The following is a 21,947-nucleotide window of genomic DNA, read 5'->3' as shown; positions in this document are numbered from 1 at the left end:
CGCTTATGCCGCTGAGCCGTCACCCATTCGCCCCGCTGTAAGGGCTCTAATGCCGGAGTTGGGGGATTACTAACTCCACCTAGGGTGTCCAGACTTTCCCTAACCGAAACTACACTGTTCTCACGCTCACTAACCTGCTCTAAAGCCTGGACACGCGCTTCTAGCACTGTAATCTTCTCCGTCAGAGAGCTAACTAATCTGCACTTATCACAAGTAAAGCTAATAAAGCTATCGCTAGTGATGGAGGAAGAATGACTAAACATCCTGCACTCAGCACACTGAACAGGCTGAAGGTGTGCCATGATGAAAAGATTCACGTACCTTAAATGAAGATCTGTTGATATTAAAGCAGATCAGATGTGGATGGCCTCCGCTTGTGGTCTTTACACAGGAGGAGAGAAAAAGAAAGCTCAATATCTCATCTCATTCTCATCTCATTATCTCTAGCCGCTTTATCCTGTTCTACAGGATCTCAGGCAAGCTGGAGCCTATCCCAGCTGACTACGAAGTTCGAAAATGTAAATTTAACAGCTTCATGAAAGTGCGCTGATGGTTACCATGGAAACCCCATGTCTCCTGCACTGCATTCCTCCCCCGAGTCGCACATGCGCTCATTCGCTTTTGTGTTCTTGGTCTCAGAGCCGCGCACACCAAACAGAGACAGAATCAACGTTTAACATCATTAACAATGCACTTTTTACTGAGACGTTTTAATGTTATTCTTTATTTTTTTATCCAGTTGAATATTTAGCATACAAATGTATTTTCAGCTCTTAAAAATGACCGGGGTCTGGACCGCGGGGGCCTCAGAGCTGGCTGCGGCCATGGAGATGAACAAGACGCTAATAGGAAGATAAGACAGTTCAATGACAAATGGAAGTTTGGGTGAGATTGGCTAGTTCATAGCAAAACCGAAAATACCATTGTAGCAGTCCATGTAGGTGGGTGGAGCACAGAAGGACGGCAGGACAGAACTGGTTTAACAAAACTCTCTTTTATTTGCACTTTTCAGTTGCACACACACACTCAGACACACGCACACACATCAGCCGTCTGGTTGTGGAGAGAGTCCCTCTGCTCTCACTCTCTCTCCTTAAGAAGGGCGCGGTCACTGGGAAGACACACAAACACATCAATTAACAACAGGTGTAGTGATTCTGCCACTTAACTTCCCCGACTCCGCCCTCCTGTCACAGACCGATGCTAGACCATGCCCCCGCTGCCACATACCCCCACCGCCCGACTCAGGCCGGGCAGCCGTCCGGCCCGCAGCCGACTCCCCCCCCTTGACGGGAGAGGAAGTCCGCCACGACCATCTGCGCCCCCGGCCTGTGGATCACCTTGAAGTTAAAGGGTTGGAGTGCCAGATACCAACGGGTGATCTGCGCATTGGCATCCTTCATGTGGTGGAGCCACTGGAGGGGCGCGTGGTCCGAACAGAGGGTGAAAGGGCGTCCCAGCAGGTAGTACCGGAGGGCGAGGACCGCCCACTTGATCGCCAGGCACTCCTTCTCGATGGTACTGTAGTGCCCCTCACGCACCGACAGCTTGCGGCTAATGTACAAGACGGGGCGATCCTCCCCCTCCACCTGCTGGGACAAAACGGCCCCCAGCCCTCTGTCCGATGCATCCGTCTGCAACATAAAGGGGAGAGAAAAGTCAGGGGAGTGTAAAAGTGGCCCCCCACACAGTGCAGCCTTAACCTTAGAAAAAGCCCGCTGGCATTGCTCCGTCCACTGGACCGGATCTGGTGCCCCCTTTTTAGTCAGATCAGTCAGCGGGCTGGTGACGTCCGAATAATTAGGTATAAACCTACGATAATAGCCAGCCAGCCCCAGGAACTGTCTCACCCCCTTTTTGGTCTTGGGCCTCGGGCAGGCCGCAATCGCTGCAGTCTTGTTAATTTGGGGACGCACCTGCCCGTTGCCCAAGTGGAAGCCCAGATACCGTACTTCCACCTGCCCAATCGCACACTTCTTCGGGTTGGCCGTGAGACCCGCCCGCCTCAGCGACCTAAGGACGGCCCTCAGGTGTTGTAGGTGCCGCGGCCAGTCATTACTATAAATAATGATATCGTCTAAGTATGCGGCCGCATAGGTGGCGTGGGGGCGGAGGACCCTGTCCATCAGCCGCTGAAACGTAGCAGGCGCCCCAAACAGCCCAAAAGGAAGTGTGACGAATTGGTGTAAGCCAAACGGTGTGGAAAAGGCCGTTTTTTCACGGGATAATGGAGTCAAGGCGATCTGCCAATAACCCTTTGTTAAATCCAGTGTCGAGTAAAAACGACCCGTGCCTAGCCGATCGAGCAACTCATCAATACGAGGCATTGGGTACGCATCGAATTTAGACACCACGTTGACTTCTCTATAGTCCACACAGAACCGGACCGACCCGTCGGCCTTGGGTACGAAGACTGGCTGCTCCAGTCACTGTGGGACTCCTCGACGATGTCCATTTCGAGCATGGCCTCGAGTTCTTCCCAAACCACCTTTTTCTTGTGTTCGGGTAACCTGTAAGGGCGGCTACGCACTACCACCCCCCGGGGCGTCTCAATGTGGTGCTCTATGAGGTTGGTGCGGCCAGGCAGGGGTGAGAACACGTCCGAAAACTCGGTCTGCAACTGGGCAACCTCTGCGAGTTGGGTCGGGGAGAGGTGGTCTCCACAGGGGACCGGAGAGGGACGTGATGCTAATGTTCCTTTTTGAACCTCCGGCCCCAGCTCCGCCTTCTCCGGAACCACCGACACGAATGCCATGGGGACCTCCTCGTTCCAGAGTTTGAGTAGGTTGAGGTGGTAAATCTGTAGCGCCCCACCCCTGTTCGTTCGCTTCACCTCATAGTCGACGTCCCCGACTTGCCGTGTGACCTCAAAGGGTCCTTGCCACTTGGTGACTAATTTAGAGCTCGATGTGGGCAACAGTACGAGTACTTTCTCTCCCGGTGCAAACTCTCTAAGGCGCGTACCCTTGTCGTACAGGCGGGTTTGCCGTTCTTGGGCCTGCTGCAAATTCTCCTGGGTTAGTTGTGTGAGTGTGTGGAGTTTTGTGGGCAGGTCAATAACGTATTGAATTTCATTTTTGCTTGGTGAAGGTCCCTCCTCCCAATTTTCTCGCAGCACGTCTAAAATGCCGCGTGGCTTACGCCCATATAATAATTCAAATGGGGAGAACCCCGTGGAGGCTTGGGGGACCTCTCGCACTGCAAAGAGCAAGGGTTCGAGCCATTTATCCCAGTTACGCGCGTCCTCACTTACAAATTTCTTAATTATGTTTTTAAGGGTGCGATTAAACCGTTCCACTAAGCTGTCCGTTTGTGGGTGATAAACGCTGGTGCGGATCGGCTTAATCCCTAATAACCCATACAGTTCATTCAGTGTTCGTGACATAAACGAGGTGCCTTGATCAGTCAGAATCTCTTTCGGGATTCCAACTCGGGAGATGACGCGGAAGAGCGCCTCTGCAATACTGCGTGCTGAGATATTGTGAAGAGGCACTGCTCCTGGGTATCGTGTTGCATAGTCCACCAGAACTAATATAAAGCGGTACCCTCGTGTTGACCGATCTAATGGCCCGACGAGATCCATCCCAATTCTTTCGAATGGGGTCTCGATTAACGTTAGAGGGTGCAAAGGCGCTTTTGGAATGGACGCTGGATTTACTAACTGGCATTCGCGGCATGCCGTACACCACCTACGGACATCGCCGCGAATCCCTGGCCAATAGAATCGGGCCATTATTCGGGCTAGTGTTTTATCCTGCCCTAAGTGTCCAGCCATGGGATTAAAGTGAGCCACCTGGAATACCAATTCCCGGTGGCTCTTCGGAATTAAAAGCTGCATGGCTCGCTCTTTAGTTTGAGTGTCCTGCGTCACTCGGTATAATCTATCCTTCATAATCGCGAAGTAGGGGAAGGACGGGGTGGCGTTCGGCTGGAGCGTTTGACCATCGATTACTCTCACTTGGTCAAAAGCATGCCGCAGAGTCTCGTCTCGCGATTGCTCTAATGGGAAATCCGCGAGGGATTCCCCAATAGAGAGAGGAGGAGCCGGCGGCTCCTCACTCTGGCGCGGAGATGACGTAGATGGCTCTGTGACAGCTGCTCCCGCCAAAGCGACACCGGGACCTCCCCCTGTCAAATGGCAGGACCCACTCTTGACTAAGTGTGTCATTAAACCCCGAAATCCCGGCCAATCAGTCCCCAAAATTAAAGAGTGGGTAAGGCGAGGATTAACCGCCGCCTTCACTATAAATTTTTCCCCTCTGAAAATAATGTGGACCGACACTAAAGGGTAGTTGTGAACATCCCCGTGCACACACAACACCTTCACCAATTATGCTCCCCCCAATGCCTCGTCTTGCACCAGGTTTTGGTGGACTGAGGTCTGATTACAGCCAGAATCCACCAACGCCTGATATGTATCCCCTTGGATACTCACCGGTATGCGATACACTCCGGCCCGATCGAGGGCGGCTCCTGGCGCGTTGGGGATCCGAACCACCATGCCCACCTCCATTATCGAGCACTGCTGTTGGAGGTGGCCCGGTTCCCCGCAGCGCCAGCAAACCGGCCCGGGCTTCCTCTCTGCACTAGTGCTCTGGGGCTCACTCACCTGAGGGGGGGAGAGACAGACACAGAAGGGAGACACGGAAGGGCACCATGGGTGCGGCGGGCCGGCTGAGGTGGCGCCGGCCCCCGTCTACGCGGTGGGGGAATGGGGCGAGGAGAAGACACAGGAGGAGGGGAGAGAGAGAGAGAGGAGAGAAGAGAAGAGGTCGTCTGCTGTCCGGCCATCAGGACAGCCGCCAGATGATCCTCCGCCAGCTCGATTGCCTGATCCAGCGACGCCGGGTGGTGGCACTGGACCCACTCTGCGGTTCCCGCTGGTAGACGCGCGACGAACTGTTCCAGTACCACCTGGTCGATGAGTCCCTCGGCGTCGCAGCTGTCGGCCCTCAACCACTGCCAGCAGGCATCCCGGAGTTGCTGGCCAAACGCGAACGGCCAGCCGACTTCCTCCAAGCGCAGAGCGCGGAAACGCTGATGTTGTTGCTCCGGGGTGCATCCCACCCGCTGGAGGACGGCCCGGCGAAGGTCCGCGTAGGCCAGCCGGCGGTCGGCGGGGAGCTGTAGCACGGCCAGCTGCGCCTCTCCCATTAGCAGGGGGAGGAGGCGCGCCGCGCGCTGTTCCACCGGCCACCCCGAGGTCTCTGCTACCTGCTCAAAGAGCGTGAAGAATGACTTGGGGTCGTCCTGCGGGCCCATCTTTGTGAGGGTGAGGGGGGAAGGGCCCGCGGCGGTGGAGTTGGTGGACCCCGCCGACGCGAGGAGGTGCCGGAACGCCCGACAATCTTCCTGTTGCGCCAGCACCAGGGCCTCGAACCGTTGTTCTTGCTCCTTTTGGAGGGCGAGCAGCGCCTGGTGCTGGCTCTGTTGGGCCGTGGCGAGGGCTTGGATCAGGTCGGCGAAGGTGGAGGACTCCATGGGGCTGTTGTCTTCTGTGCTCGAGTCCCGGGTTTCGGCACCACTGTAGCAGTCCATGTAGGTGGGTGGAGCACAGAAGGACGGCAGGACAGAACTGGTTTAACAAAACTCTCTTTTATTTGCACTTTTCAGTTGCACACACACACTCAGACACACGCACACACATCAGCCGTCTGGTTGTGGAGAGAGTCCCTCTGCTCTCACTCTCTCTCCTTAAGAAGGGCGTGGTCACTGGGAAGACACACAAACACATCAATTAACAACAGGTGTAGTGATTCTGCCACTTAACTTCCCCGACTCTGCCCTCCTGTCACAGACTGATGCTAGACCACGCCCCCGCTGCCACAACCATGTACTGCGAAGACTGTAGCAAGTCTGGCAAAGACAGGCACCAGTAATTTTAAACTCAAAACTATAAAGGACCATGAAAAGTCAAATGCACACATCGGTACTATAACATCAAAACAGGCGAAGACGGCTGGTCACTACAGGACAGCATTGCTTTCAAGTCCCTGTCATGAAGTCGGCTGAGCTGGAGAGGATGTAGCTGCTGTTTAGAAACGTTCACGCGATTGGAAAGAAATTGATCCCACCCCAGCTATCAACTTATGGCCTGCTGGAAGCCTCAGGTCACAAAGACCATTTTTCATGGACCATTCAGACTCATCTGATGATGAATGTAATGAGGACATTTAATGTCTCTCTCTACACGTGTTCACACACACACACACACACACACACACACACACACACACACACACACTATTAATAGATAATACATAATGATACTTGATAATACACAATACTTGCATATCAAAACATCAAATGTTTTTCAATGATAAATGCTTTGAATCAGAATTTTAATATTAGAATCAGTTCAGTTGTACTGAATGTTATTTTTCATATTATACGATATTTCATATTGTAAGGGGCTTGAATTTGATTTCAATAAACAGAATACTCTGTTTATATTTTTGTCTGAATTGGTTGCATGTTTTCATATAGGGAGCTACCTTAACAGCACTGAATACTTGAGTGCTACTGTAGAGATACATTATATGCTGCCATTCATAATTAAATCTAGATCTTCCGAACTTTAACGTATCATGGTGAAGAAAAATCTTCGATTTCCTGGCAACAAAATTGTGGCTAGTGAAAAGGCTGAATGGCTAGTGACTCGGGAAACCCACTAGCCACAGTGGCCGGTGAGCAAAAAAGTTAATGTAAAGCCCTGATATGAAGTACTCTAGATAAACACTGTGAATGCACTCCATGAACAGCATCTTAAAAGAGAATCGAAGTCCAATAAAAATTAATAAATGATATTAAATTATGTTTATATATATATATAAAGTGTAGTGGTTAGCACTGTCGCCTCACAGCAAGAAGGTTCTGGGTTCGAGCCCAGCGGCCAACGAGAGCCTTTCTGTATGGAGTTTGCATGTTCTCCCCATGTCTGTGTGGGTTTTCTCCGGGTGCTCCAGTTTCCCCCACAGTCCAAAGACATGCAGGTTAGGTTAACTGGTGGCTCTAAATTGACCGTAGGTGTGAATGTGAGTGTGAATGGTTGTTTGTCTCTATGTGTCAGTCCTGTGATGACCTGGTGACTTGTCCAGGGTGTACTCCGCCTCTCGCCCATAGCCAGCTGGGATAGGCTCCAGCTTGCCTGTGACCTTGTAGAACAGGATAAGCGGCTACAGATGATGGATGGATGGATGGATGGATGGATATAAAATTTGGGGAAGCCATGGCCTAATGGTTAGAGAAACAGCTTTGGGACCAAAAGGTTGCTGGTTTGATTCCATGGACTGGCTGAAGTGCCCTTGAGCAAGGCACCTAACCCCCAACTGCTCTGGCAAGTGTGGTGGCATACTTTGTATCTGATTAGCCAAAGAAAAACTGATTATGTGTTTATTAGTTCAGGCAGGTAACCTGTCCATCCATATATATATATATATATATATATATATATATATATATATATAGTGGTCACCATTAAAGGTAGTGTCTTAAGGTGTGTGTGTGTGTAATATTATAATATAAATAATACACTGATCAGCCATAACATTAAAAACACTGAGAGGTGAAATGAATTACATTGATTATTTCATTACAGACGCACCTGACAAGGGGTGGGATATATTCGGCAGCAAGAGAACAGCCAGTTCTTGAAGTTGATGTGTTGGAAGCAGGAAAAATGGGCAAGCGTAAGGATCTGAGAGACTGACAAGGACCAAATTGTGATGGCTAGATAACTGGGTCTGAGCATTTCCAAAATGGCACATTTTGTGGGGTGTTCCTGGTATGCAGTGGTTAGTACCGACCAAAAGTGGTCCAAGGAAGGACAAGCAGTGAACCGGTGACAAGTTCATGGGCAGCCAAAGCTCATCGATTCACATGAAGCACAAAGACTAGCCCATATGGTCCAATCCCACAGAAGAGCTACAGTAGCACAAACTGCTGAAAAAAGTTAATGCTGACACCTTTGAATTTCCCTCTGGGGATTAATAAAGTGATTCTGATTCCAATTCTGATTTTTGTTTTAGGCAGCATTAACTTTTTCAGCAGTTTGTGCTACAGTAACTCTTCTGTGGGATTGGACCATACTTCTTCCAAAATCTCAGTTATTTATCCCATCTTATCAGATTAATTATTCAGGCTGTGGGTTAGGTTATGGGTTTACCCTAAATTTCTAGAAGCCTTTTTTTTTTTTTAGCAAGTACTGAATAATAAATGCCTGCCACACTTGTTAAACCGGGCGGCACGGTGGTGTAGTGGTTAGCGCTGTCGCCTCACAGCAAGAAGGTCCTGGGTTCGAGCCCCGTGGCCGGCGAGGGCCTTTCTGTGCGGAGTTTGCATGTTCTCCCTGTGTCCGCATGGGTTTCCTCCGGGTGCTCCGGTTTCCCCCACAGTCCAAAGACATGCAGGTTAGGTTAACTGGTGACTCTAAATTGACCGTAGGTGTGAATGTGAGTGTGAATGGTTGTCTGTGTCTATGTGTCAGCCCTGTGATGACCTGGCGACTTGTCCAGGGTGTACCCCGCCTTTCGCCCGTAGTCAGCTGGGATAGGCTCCAGCTTGCCTGCGACCCTGTAGGACAGGATAAAGCGGCTAGAGATAATGAGATGAGATGAGACTTGTTAAACCAGTGTGTTTATTGTGTAGCAACCATATGGCAAATATGTTGGCTTGTTTATTTATGACAAAAGCGAAAAAAAAGAAAGAAAGCTATTAGCATTGCAGTTATCACTGTACATTAGGAAAAGTATTTAGAATAGTTTATCTAAAGTAGCTTTCCTTTTAATAGGTTTGTTATCTTTCTGAACAGACCTGCATTTACCAAGGAGGAAACACTTCACTTCTTTCCCATCCTGCTCAAGACACTTGATTATCTGAAGTAGAGGATATAGTCTACACTGCTGTTGCTGCAGTTCTGAAGTGCTTTTATACTATGATTACTGAAGTGGTTTGTCTTCTGATTTGATGTAAATAGCTTGTGCAAATAAATCGATTCATCATTAACGTGTACAATTTTCATCTTATCTTTATATGAAAATAAATATAGGAATAAATTTGATTTAAATTATCCAGGGCATGTGAAGGATCATCAGAATAATCTTGCTCACAGTTGATAATTATATGATCTTCACAAGTGGAAATATTCTGAATATGGCAAATTTATCAATTGTTCTTATTAGGCGACAATTGTAAATCAAATATAATATTATTTGTCCTGTTTTTAACGGTTACACACATTTCAAGCTTTAGATTTTTTTTTTTTGCTTTTGGAAGATCAATGCATTTCTTTACAGAAATAAATGCTTAAAATTAGAAAAATTACAGTATCTTGAAATTAGTAACATGTCTGGAAGTAGGTTTAATCATCATATATTTGATTTATTCTCATATTGTAATAGGAAGTGCTGAATAAATTGACTATATTCAAGATGTTTTCATTTGGTAAGAAGTTTTAGCATTTAAAAGCAGCTTGTTCATTCATTTACTTATTTATAAACTATATAGTGCTGCAATGCTATAAAAAGTTACAGACCAACTGTGGTACACACACACACACACACACATATAAAAATAGTACAAAAACCAATATTGGGCTACATAATCAGTTTTGATGTTTAAATATCAGATGTTCAAATATTATTCCAAGTTTAGGTGGTCTCACAGATTTTTTTTTTCCAAGATTAATACTGACTGAAATGATTGCATATTTAAAATTTGTCATCAATATAAACTTGTCATCAGTTTCGATGTTCAAATATCAGATGCAAGCTGAAATGTGATATTATTAGATTGCTTTTACATGTCTAGTCAGGGGGCACCGCTCGAAATTTTGGGCTCTCTGAAAAAATATTATATTCCCCCCCCCCCCCCCCCCCCCCCCCCCCCCACCCCCCCCCAAAAAAAAAACCCTTAGTTTATCCAGAGGAAGTGTTATTAGATGGCACAACTTTATTCATCACACACTTGTGAAATTCCTCTCTGCATTTAACCCATCTGAAGCAGTGAACATGCACATGCACACACACGTGAGCAATGAGCACACACACACACCCAGAGCAGTGGGCAGCCATGTTAACAGCACCCGGGGAGCAGTTGGGAGTTAGGTGCCTTGCTCAAGGGCACCTCAGCCCAAGGCCATCCCATATTAACCTAACCGCATGTCTTTGAGCTGTGGGGGAAATTGGAGCACCCGGAGGAAACCCACGCAGACACGGGGAGAACATGCAAACTCTGCATAGAAAGGCCCCCGCCGGCCGTGAACCCAGAACCTTCTTGCTGTGAGGCGACCATGCTAACCACTTACACCACCATTTCATAACAAAAAACACACCTGAATTCAAAAGTCTGAGTTTGTCAAACACCACTGGATCTGAACATCTCGACTGAATGGCTTACAGAAGACTCAGACCTTGCTTATACCCTGATATTACTTTTTACCACTAGGTGTCAGTATTTAGTTAGAGACCTACCCAGGCTGGAGCTTGTCGATAAGCATAAACTTAGTGTAGACTGGCCATGCTGTTGCAAAGAGACTTCCAAATTCATCCTTATGTCTCCTTCATTTACTGACTCATTATCTCATCTCATCTCATTATCTGTAGCCGCTTTATCCTGTTCTACAGGGTCGCAGGCAAGCTGGAGCCTATCCCAGCTGACTACGGGCGAAAGGCGGGGTACACCCTGGACAAGTCGCCAGGTCATCACAGGGCTTGACTCATTATATACAGTTAAATTTCTCGGTTGATGAATAATGATTTAACTGACAGAAGAAGATTACATGGTGCACTGCAAGAAATCCCCTGAGTGGTTTTCTTTTCTTTTTTTTTCTGTGGCAATTTAATAGAAAACACAGTAAATACAGTAATCAGCAATCCAGTGAGAAAAACTCAATGTTCATTAACTTATTAAATAAACACTTGAAAAATAACAAGAAATATAAATGTGAACAACGGCAAAACATCTAAACATACAAACAGGTGAAATGGCTGAGAATAAATCCCTCGACCTCAGATATTTATTATCCCAATGTTCAACAGCCCCAAATGAGCTCGATAACCACTGTACAGACTCTACATACAGTTTTAAAGTCACTTATGGGCTTTGTTGTGCAACAGCGGGGAACTTTTTTTCCCCCAATAATGAATTTTACATCAACAAATTGGTCACACCATGCTGCCTGCAAATGGATACATCAAAAACAGAAAAGGGTTTTCTCTCTGGCTGCATCATGGCTTGAAGAGGGCCCTGGCTCTAAAGTATCCACAAGCTTAACCATAAGGTACATAATTCAGCATCTGTCATATAATCATACTCATACAGTGTGTTGTGAGAACTATGTGTATGTATTACTAACATTTGGATGGAATGAGCTGCATGCTTGGTTAGTAACATTAGCTGATCATAAAGGGAAACAAATATCTTAAAGGGTGATCTTAAAAGTGGCAATGGCATTATCCCCTTTACATTGTAAGTCGAGCTATCTAACAGTCTTTTTAGCCAGTTTTTGTCCATTTCATGACTGGAATGTCTATATGAACGTTATCAGCTAAAATTGTACTTGCTTGCTATAGCTCAGGGCTTTTCAAAGTGTGGGGGGCGCCAGAGTTCTTCGGGGGGCGGGGGGGGGGGGGGGGGGGGGGGGCGCAACGTGAGAGACAAAATGGATCGGTTTTTAGTACCTAAAGCTACAGGGAGTGAGGAGACAAAGTCTGGGCCAAGCAAAAAAACAGAGCCTCCAGGATGTTGCGATTTGCAACTTCAGCGCAAATTCAACCAATCCCCGCGAATTCAGGGCGGTGTTGCAATTATATCCAATCACCGCAACTTTCCCGCAAGTTTGACCAATCGTTGGCGTCGTCTTGAGGTGACGTCGACAAACTACCTTCCGCCTTACTTCCGTGTGTTCAAGAGAAGCAGCATGCGCGTCGTGTTGCCAGATTGGGCGATTTCAAGTGCATTTTGGTGGGTTTTGAACATATTTTGGACTGGAAAACGTCAGCAGTATCTGGCAACACTGATAAGTGTGTTATGTTTACAGTGAAGGACTGTGTGCACTTTATTTTTTTTTTTACTTAATACAAGAAGTTAATGGATGCCAACATTTTTGCCAAAATGGTATTTTATTTTCCATTGTTTAGGCAGCTTCAGCATCATACTGTGAGATTCTGTTCAAATTGTTTTTTTCTTCTATGAAGCCTGAGCCATTTATTTTATTAGTTTATAATTATTGTTTAATTTAGTCTTCAGGAGAGACTGCCTGCACACAGTACTAGTATTAATAGTTTTTTTTTCTTACATGAAAGCTGAGGCATTTATATTATATTTTAAGGTAACTTCATGTTGTGCTGTGAGGTTCTCTGCACTTTAACTTTTGAACCAACAGGTGCATTTGGATAAGTAAAGCCTATTTTTCTGCATTTTTGTAGTCCTGGTAATCTTTTATATTTGTAAAGTTGTTTATAGGACCTCTTTGTTTTTTTAATCAATAGTTTTTCAGTAATAACTTAATATTTAACATATCACTCAATTTTAATCACAAAAAGAGAAAATCGCAACAATTTATCGCAACTTTCACTTCCTCCCGCAATGTAATCGCAACAAAAACCTAAAAAACACCGCAACTTTCATCGCAATTTTTTTGGAAAACCCCCTGCAACATCAGACATTTTAGCCCGCAACAATCACAAAAAAGGCCCGCGGAATCCTGGGGGACTGGAAAACGAAGGAAGTATGACCACGATTATTTAAAGTTTGGATTTTCATGGACTGGATCTGAAGATGCTCCACTGCCACAGTGTGTCTGCCAAGAGATGCTAGCTAACGATGCTATGAGATGTTTAAAATGTGTAAAACAAGATGTTTTAAAAAGCACAGATGTTTAAAATGTGAAAAGAAAAAAATAATGTGTACAGCAACCATTTTTTAAAAATACGAATGGAACATTAAGTATAGCAACAACAAAAATTGTAAGGGGGGGCGCTGTTGTTTATTTGCTCTCCGAGGGGGGGCTCACTCTCCCACACTTTGAAAACCCCTGCTATAGCTAGTTGCTCACATGGTTAATGCAGCATAAACACTAAAAATCAGTCTGCATGAGCCTGAACCCCAAAGCCATTTATTCACAGATTGCTCTGTAAATATATCCTCCTGGGAACCAGGAAAAAGATGTGTCTCTCAATTTCTCTTTTGTCGTGATTTCCTTATTAGGAATTTCCCAAGAACCCTCCTAGTCACATGATATATCATTGGAAAGCCCAGGATGTACTCTTTACAATACACCAGGATTCAAGTGAATAGCTTGAAAGAGTAAGAGGGTGTGCACGTAAAACAAATGTCAACTACAGAGGACACAAATCTATGGGTTGGTTCTCAGGAGGATATTATCAACAAAATACCGATCACCTCCTTCTGTTTCAGCTGGGAGGGGGGTTGAGGGAGGGTTTCCTAATCCTGAGGCTGAATCTGTGCATGTTGAGGGCAGACCTCATGAGTGAACAAGCTAGTTATTAGCAGGCATCTTAACCTAGTCCACTCAGCTCAGGATCACCACCTTACTCGTGGTGGGGCGGTTTGAGTGTCCCAGTGACCTCTAGAGCTATGTCGGCTGGAGTCTCAAACTCCTTGTAGGGCCACCCATGCCAAACAGGTCGAAAGGTAGGGGCCAGACAAAGAGTGATCCCCTGGTCCTCCAGGTTGGGGGTTGGGCGTAGGGCCAACTACCGTACTCCACCCCGTAAAAAGAAACAAAGTTACAGAAACCACGACAACGAGGACAAGTGAAACATTTGGTCTGAGCCTCAGACTCTGAGGGTAGACTTGAGCTGGACAATCAGTGGCAGCATGACCAACTCTAATGAAAGCCTCCATGGGGAAGTTAGAGCTGTGAGATAGTCTACTGGGACCAAAGACAAGGATTTGAATAGGAGTATGGAACGTCTGCACCATGTATGAAACATCAAAGTCAGCCCAGGTTTCGAGAGAAATGAGTAAGTATAATTTGGATATTCTTGGCGTAAGTGAGTGCTGTTGGACTGGGTCTGGATGCCGAAGAACAACTGATGGCTCAGTCGTACTGTATTCAGGCTATGAAAACACCCACACCAATGGCATGGCCCTGGTTATCACCAAGAAGTATGTAAACACCTTACTAGAATGGGAACCAATCAGCGGCCGAATGTTAAGAGTGCGATTTGACACGAAACACTGTAAGCTTACGATCATTCAGTGTTATGCACCTACAAATGAAGCAGACGACGAGGCTAAAGACGACTGGTATGAACATCTAACCCAAGTAATTTTCAAGGTTCCCCGCCACGACATGCTTCTGGTTATTGGTGATCTGAATGCCAAAGTGAAGATAAGCCATATCTTTTGGCTGCAGAAAGTGTCAAATGGAGAACTCTATAGATACACGGGCTGCTACAACATCATACTGGAAATTAAGTGCCGTCGCCTGAAATGGTTGGGACACATTTTAAGAATGGAGCAGGGGTGCATACCAAAGACATTGCTACAGTGGACCCCTGCTGGGAGGCATAAGCCTGGATGACCCAAAACAACCTGGTGAAGAACAGTCCAGACCGAGCTTGAAGAGATGGGCCTTACATGGGGCGAAGCCCAAAAAGTACTGAAGGATCACCAAGAATGGCATCCCCGGGTCGGGGCCTTATTTCGCACCAGGGAAGAAGAGGATAAGTAAGTAAGTAATCTTAACCTAGCTGGTGCACTAACTGTATAGCGGACCTACAAATTCACTGAGCTCTTTGCAGACCAAAATTACACTCATTACTCATCTCATTTTCAGTGGTAATAAAGGTAACCTATGAAATATTTAAATAAAATGACACTGCATTGTAAATTAAGTTGTTAGCTTGATCATCCAAGCAGTAGTTAAGGCACAATAATAATTTTCCGTAGCATTAATGTTAGCAGGTTAGGTTAATAGCCACCAAAGGAAGGTCAGTGAATAAATGTGGCCCTGTGTCTAGTTACTGGTTCCATGGTATTTTTCGTCAACACAGAAGCTTTTAAAATTAGACAGCTTTCTGATTTAATAAAATCGGTGAAATTTAGTTCCCTCTGAAATTTGGTCATTGTGATATATGTTTACTTTTGTAATATCTTCAAAAAAAAAAAAACCCAGGCCATTCTGTGGTTGGGAAGTTATTTAATTTGAGGGGATTCCCGAGCAAATAATGTGCATGAAATCGCTCGCTTTGCACAGTCAAGCAGACAGAGGAAGTCCGTGTGCACATGCACAGGTTTACCTGAGTCGTTGTCGTCTTCTTCATCCTTCCAGTTTTACGGCAGCTGGCATCCAATGTTGCATTACTGCCATCTACAAGTTTACCTTGACCGTGCACTGACAGTTACATCATTCTGTCGCTAAATGAACAGCTGATCACACCGAGGTGCTCGCTGACCACCGATATTTATTATTTTGGTCCTGCATTTCCTTTCCTTCGCAACATAACGTCTTTTCTTCTCGCTTTCCGTTACTGTAGTCAGTCTTTCATGTTTCATCAACACACTTACAGCCTCCATTGTTCTCTCCATTTTCAAATTTGTATCCCACAATGCCTTGAGCAAACGGGGAAAGCCCACCACATCATGCATGACGTAGTATCTTGAATGAGGTCATGGTGAAGCAAGAAAAAAATGGCAGAGAATTTAGGGCCACGTGACTCTAAATTCACTAATTGTTCTTTTAGGAAAAAAAAGTAATAAAATTGGAAGTCTGTGATTCGAATTCAGTAGCTTTTGGTCCACTAAAAAAATAACTGGGTGTCAGGGAAAATTGTTTTTATGACCTAAACATGAAAAATTTGAAAGGCAGTCTACCTTTAATTGATCATACTTATATTATCGCCCTTACAGCCCTTTCACTTTCACTCTCTGCACTGTTTATACAAAATCCACATTCCAGCTAATCAGCACTGTAACTCTGGCCAACAACATTAACAGTGTACATTTACACTGATGACAAATTGTAAATGCGCAATCATTTTGAGCAGTATTAATCTTGAAAAATTCTGTGAGACCATGTAAACCTGTCATAATATTTGAACATATTTGAACATAATAATATTTGAACATCCAATATTTGAACATCAAAACTGATTATGTAGCCCAATATTAGTTTTTGTACCGCTATTAGCAGCCTGGGCCTGGCTACTGCAAGTTCCCAACCGTGCAGTGGATTTGTGGGATTTGTGAAAGGGGCGAATATATCAGTCCTATTCATGTGCATGTTTGCATGCATACCATCTACCAACAAAGTCCTAAAATGATGTTTGATATAGGATTTGCAATAAAAACCACCGCAATACAAAGCAAAACACTATTTGTAATGATGTCCTAAGCTTCAGCATACTGCAACCCTGCTAATTTTACTGCAACAAACTCATGTCAACTGTTTTTCATACTAAGGAACCTATTGTGGGAAGTCTACTACAGTGGATATAAAAAGTGTACACATCCCATTAAAATAATAGGTTTATCTGATATAAAAAAAAAAACGATGGGCAGCACGGTGGTGTAGTGGTTAGCGCTGTCGCCTCACAGCAAGAAGGTCCTGGGTTCGAGCCCCGGGGCCGGCGAGGGCCTTTCTGTGTGGAGTTTGGATGCTCTCCCCGTGTCCGCGTGGGTTTCCTCCGGGTACTCCGGTTTCCCCCACAGTCCAAAGACATGCAGGTTAGGTTAACTGGTGACTCTAAATTGACCGTAGATGTGAGTGTGAATGGTTGTCTGAGTCTATGTGTCAGCCCTGTGATGACCTGGCGACTTGTCCAGGGTGTACCCCGCCTTTTGCCCGTAGTCAGCTGGGATAGGCTCCAGCTTGCCTGCGACCCTGTAGAAGGATAAAGCGGCTAGAGATAATGAGATGAGATGAGAAAAAAAAAAAAAAAACGAGACCAGCCAGGATAAATAATCTCATCTCATTATCTCTAGCCGCTTTATCCTTCTACAGGGTCGCAGGCAAGCTGGAGCCTATCCCAGCTGACTACGGGCGAAAGGCGGGGTACACCCTGGACAAGTCGCCAGGTCATCACAGGGCTGACACATAGACACAGACAACCATTCACACTCACATTCACACCTACGGTCAATTTAGAGTCACCAGTTAACCTAATCTGCATGTCTTTGGACTGTGGGGGAAACCAGAGCACCCGGAGGAAACCCACGCGGACACGGGGAGAACATGCAAACTCCACACAGAAAGGCCCTCGCCGGCCCCGGGGCTCGAACCCAGGACCTTCTTGCTGTGAGGCGACAGCGCTAACCACTACACCACCGTGCCGCCAGGATAAATAATTAAAAAAAAAAATTCCCACCTTTAATGTGACCTATAACCTGGACAATTCAATTGAAAAACAAAGAAATCTGTTAGGGGGAAAACATAAAAAATAAAAAAACGTACAATAAGCTGGTTGCATAAGTGTGCACACCCTTAAACTAATACTTTCTTGAAGCACCTTTTGATTTAATTACAGCATTCAGTCTTTTTGGGTTCACACCTACCATCAATTAAAATGACTCTGATTAACGCCAAATAAAGTTCAGACATTTACTCAGTTGCATCCTCCAGCAAAAGCCAGCGTTCACAGAGAGCTTACAAAGCATCAAAGGGATCTCATTGTTGAAAGGTATCAGTCAGGAGAAGGGTACAAAAATATTTCCACGGCATTAGATATACCATGGAGCACAGTGAAGACCGTCATCAAGAAGTGGAGAAAATATGGGACAACAGTGACATTACCAAGAACTGGACGTCCCTCCAAAATTGATGAAAAGACAAGACGAAAACTGGTCAGGGAGGCTGCCAAGAGGCCTACAGAAATGTTGAAGGAGCTGCAGGAATTTCTGGCAAGTGCTGGTTGTGTACTACATGTGAAAACAACATTCCTGTATCCTCCATATGTCTGGACTAAGAGGTAGGGTCAAAGATAAACATCCAGGCCCGGCTAAATTTTGCAAAAAAATACATCAACTCTTCCAAAAGCATGTGGGAAAATGTGTTATGGTCTGATGAAACCAAGGTTGAACCTTTTGGCCACAATTCCAAAAGGTATGTTTGGTGCAAAACCAACACTGCGCATCACCAAAAGAACATCATACCCACGGTGAAGCATGGTGGTGGCAGCATCATGTTTTGGGGTTGTTTTTCTTCAGCTGGAACAAGAGCTTTAGTCAAGGTGGAGGGAATTATGAACAGTTCTAAATACCAGTTAATTTTGGCCCAAAACCTTCAGGTATCTGCTAGAAAGCTGAAGATGAAGAGGAATTTCTTCTTTCAGCATGACAATGAACCCCAAAAAGTTTTGGAACAGCCCAGCCAGAGCCTAGACCTAAATCCAATTGAAAATCTGTGGGGTGACCTGAAGAGGGCTGTGCACAAGAGATGCCCTCGCAATCTGACAGATCTGGAGCACTTTTACAAGGAAGAGTGGGCAAATATTGCCAAGTCTAGATGTGGCAGGCTGATAGACTCCGACCCAAAAAGACTGAATGCTGTAATTAAATCAAAAGGTGTTTCAACAAAGTATTAGTTTAAGGGTGTGCACACTTATGCAACCAGCTTATTGTACGTGTTTTTATTTTTAGTTTTTATGCTTTTCCCCTAACAGATTTGTTTGTTTTTCAATTGAATTGTACAGGTTATAGGCCACATTAAAGGTGGGAAAAGTTTTGAAATTATTTATTGTGGTCTCAGTTTTTTACATCAGAAAAAAACATCATTTTAACGTGGTGTGTAAACTTTTTATATCCACTGTATATAATAAGAAAATATAATAAATGAATCAACATCAGGGGTTTGTTTTATGAATATTAACAGTTTGTGACAAGTGAAGGAACAGGCAGAGAAAGGCACTTTGTAATACAGCAATTTATTAAATATACATGTTTGATTTTCAGAGTAAAAATATTTTGAGGTGTCTTTCATTGACTCTTATGAATAATACACTGATTCATTTACATTGCACTGTACATTGTAATACCTGCAAAAAGTGTCCAAAAGTCTGAGAACACGAGTAAAATTTTCATTCTTTTCACATTTAATGTTTAATTTCACATTCCAAAGTATCTTACCAGCAACAACTTGTGTAAAAAGTAGAATCGTAGCAATATTTACATTCATTTCAGAAATATTTAGTATCTGGTCCAGATGTGCACCCCAACCCCCCCCCATCCATTATCTGTAGCCGCTTTATCCTGTCCTACAGGGTCGCAGGCAAGCTGGAGCCTATCCCAGCTGACTACGGGTGAAAGGCGGGGTACACCCTGGACAAGTCGCCAGGTCATCACAGGGCTGACACATAGACACAGACAACCATTCACACTCACATTCACACCTACGGTCAATTTAGAGTCACCAGTTAACCTAACCTGCATGTCTTTGGACTATGGGGAAAACCGGAGCACCCGGAGGAAACCCACATGGAGAGCATGCAAACTCCACACAGAAAGGCCCTCATCGGCCACTGGGCTCGAACCCAGGACCTTCTTGCTGTGAGGTGACAGTGCTAACCACTACACCACAGTGCTATCCCCCCACACACAAACTTTTTTTTTTCTTTAATAACAGCGTGCTGATATTAGCCCAGGAGTAATAGGGTTATACCCGGAACAAATTAGTAACAAGCCGAAAATTTCAGAATATGTTCAGAATACCTTTAGGAATAACATACTAAAAGTCCCCGGAAATCCCCCTTGTGCTCTCTGAGAAATTCAAGATGGCGTCCAAAATGGCCGCCAAATGGAGATCTGCCCATATCTCAGGCCCAAAACAAAATATTAATGCAATTAAAAGGTCAGAATATATGTTTTGTAGGGTAGGAGAATAAATTCCAACATGTGTGTATTAATAACATTGTGTATTAACATTATATAATAACAATGTACACATTATTATAACAGTATATTTGTGTATAATGTGTTCGCTTGCCATGTCTGGTTAGATTGTCATATTTTTGGCACTGGTAGTTTCACTAAAACCAAAAACATCATGAACTCCAAAACATTACCTTCAATCCATTATAACAATTTATTTACATATATTGTTCATTATAACAAGAAGCTAATCCAACACAATAAATCATGGCGACTGAGTGTTCCTCAAATAATGAACCTATTTACAAGAAGACAACTGGTCATTGTTCTATAACTTTCAACTTCAACAATCAATAAATCGAACACATCAGTCAACCAGACAATCATATTTAATTGGTAGATTCATATACCAATACATCTATCATAAATCAATCCATCAATGCAGTCATCATCCTTATCAGATTCGGCAGAAACCGGTTCTTCAGTTTCTCCCTCATGATCTAACAAAGATGGCATTGGTGCTGCATTCGTGCATGTTTGACCGCTGCACTTTGTACGCAGGGCAGAGCAGTGTACCCCTATCTTCCTGCAGCCACATGACACTCCACAGCCATCTGCTCTGCAACCACAAGAGACCATGTTGAGCAGAGTGTCTGGAGCAATGGGGCGGTCAGTTTCAACTGGTGTCAAAATATCCTCCAGTTTCCATCCCCAATCTGTAGGCTGCAGGGGCCTACCCATCCATTCTTGAACAGTGAGATAAGTTCTGAATGAATGTTGTTTAGCTGCAGCACTTGTTGGAGGTAAAGTTGCCAACTGGAAGGATGAGGAAAGTGGAGTTCGGCTGATTCCCTTCTTATAAGCAATGAATCGGAACTCATGCAGTGATTCACAGCTGGAACCTCCATAGAGCTTCAGGAGGAAGCGTTCACCTGCTTGTTGTACTTGTTGATGGGTACTTTCAGCATTTATGAATGTGTCAAGTTCATCATACTTCACATTCTTCTTATGCACCAGATTGAAAGCCTTCCGCTTCCCTTGGCAATACAAAGCAGATACAGTGTCACATCCAGTTATAGCATGTAACACCATAAGATGTTTACTGGTGTTACCAATGCTGTCCTGAATGTCATTTATCCTGTATACAGTTGTGGGGTTCTTGCAACATAACATATACAGGTCCATGTTTGTGGAAGCTTGAGCCACGAGCATTACAAGCAGGTCAGTGTCAGTTCCCACAACAACTACTGGTTTGCCTGACTCTGCCAATCACAGAGCGGTAGACACTATCAATGCATCTGCATCAGCTTGTGCCTGCTTCACCTGAACATCTGCCTGATTCAGAAAGTCACTGAGCATTTCTATCAGATGCTGCTTATTGTGGCCATTTGCCAGAAATGCTGCCTGAGTAGTTGTGGTTTGCATGTTCTACATTTAATATTCATAGACCTAGAACATTCTTATCCATGGTTCCTATCAAACACAGTACTTCACCAGTTCACATTTATGAATGTGCACAGTACTATGAATGTGTGTAGGTTTCATCCAGTCCGATCCTTAAATCAAGTATCAATCTTGAAACGCCCTGGCCCATAAATTCACATCCAAGAAGAAATAACAATGACTGTTATGACAAAATAATCGTTATGGTATCATGAAGATATCTCATATGTTTTTGAAATGGCTTCAGTTCTTAATGTTTAGGACTAATAATTACAGACTTATAATTGTAAATCTATACATGTGCTATTTAATGTACACTACCGATTATAGAGTGTGGATCCATTGGTTACTCGTTCACTCCGTATCATCCTATTCTGTTCACAAAACAACAAACACAATTACTAGGGGTTGGAGCACTTATTTTCATTAATATTAATTAAAGTAAATTGGTGGTGTAAAATGAAAAATGGCATGTTAAAAGGTCATGCTGAGTTCAGTCATTTTTAAAAGGTCATGCTGAGTTTAGTCATTTTTTGTCCGAACACACTGGCATTGCTAGTAGTAAAGACTGGCGCTAGAAACTCAAAGATTAATTTTTTTCCACCCTTAAACAAGCTTGAATAAATTCCCTACTTCATTGATGGTACAACAAAGGCCCAAGCATTACAACTGAG

Source organism: Neoarius graeffei, chromosome 6, assembly GCF_027579695.1.
Source record: "Neoarius graeffei isolate fNeoGra1 chromosome 6, fNeoGra1.pri, whole genome shotgun sequence".
Taxonomy (NCBI): Eukaryota; Metazoa; Chordata; class Actinopteri; order Siluriformes; family Ariidae; genus Neoarius; species Neoarius graeffei.
Note: the sequence above shows the minus strand (reverse complement) of the source record.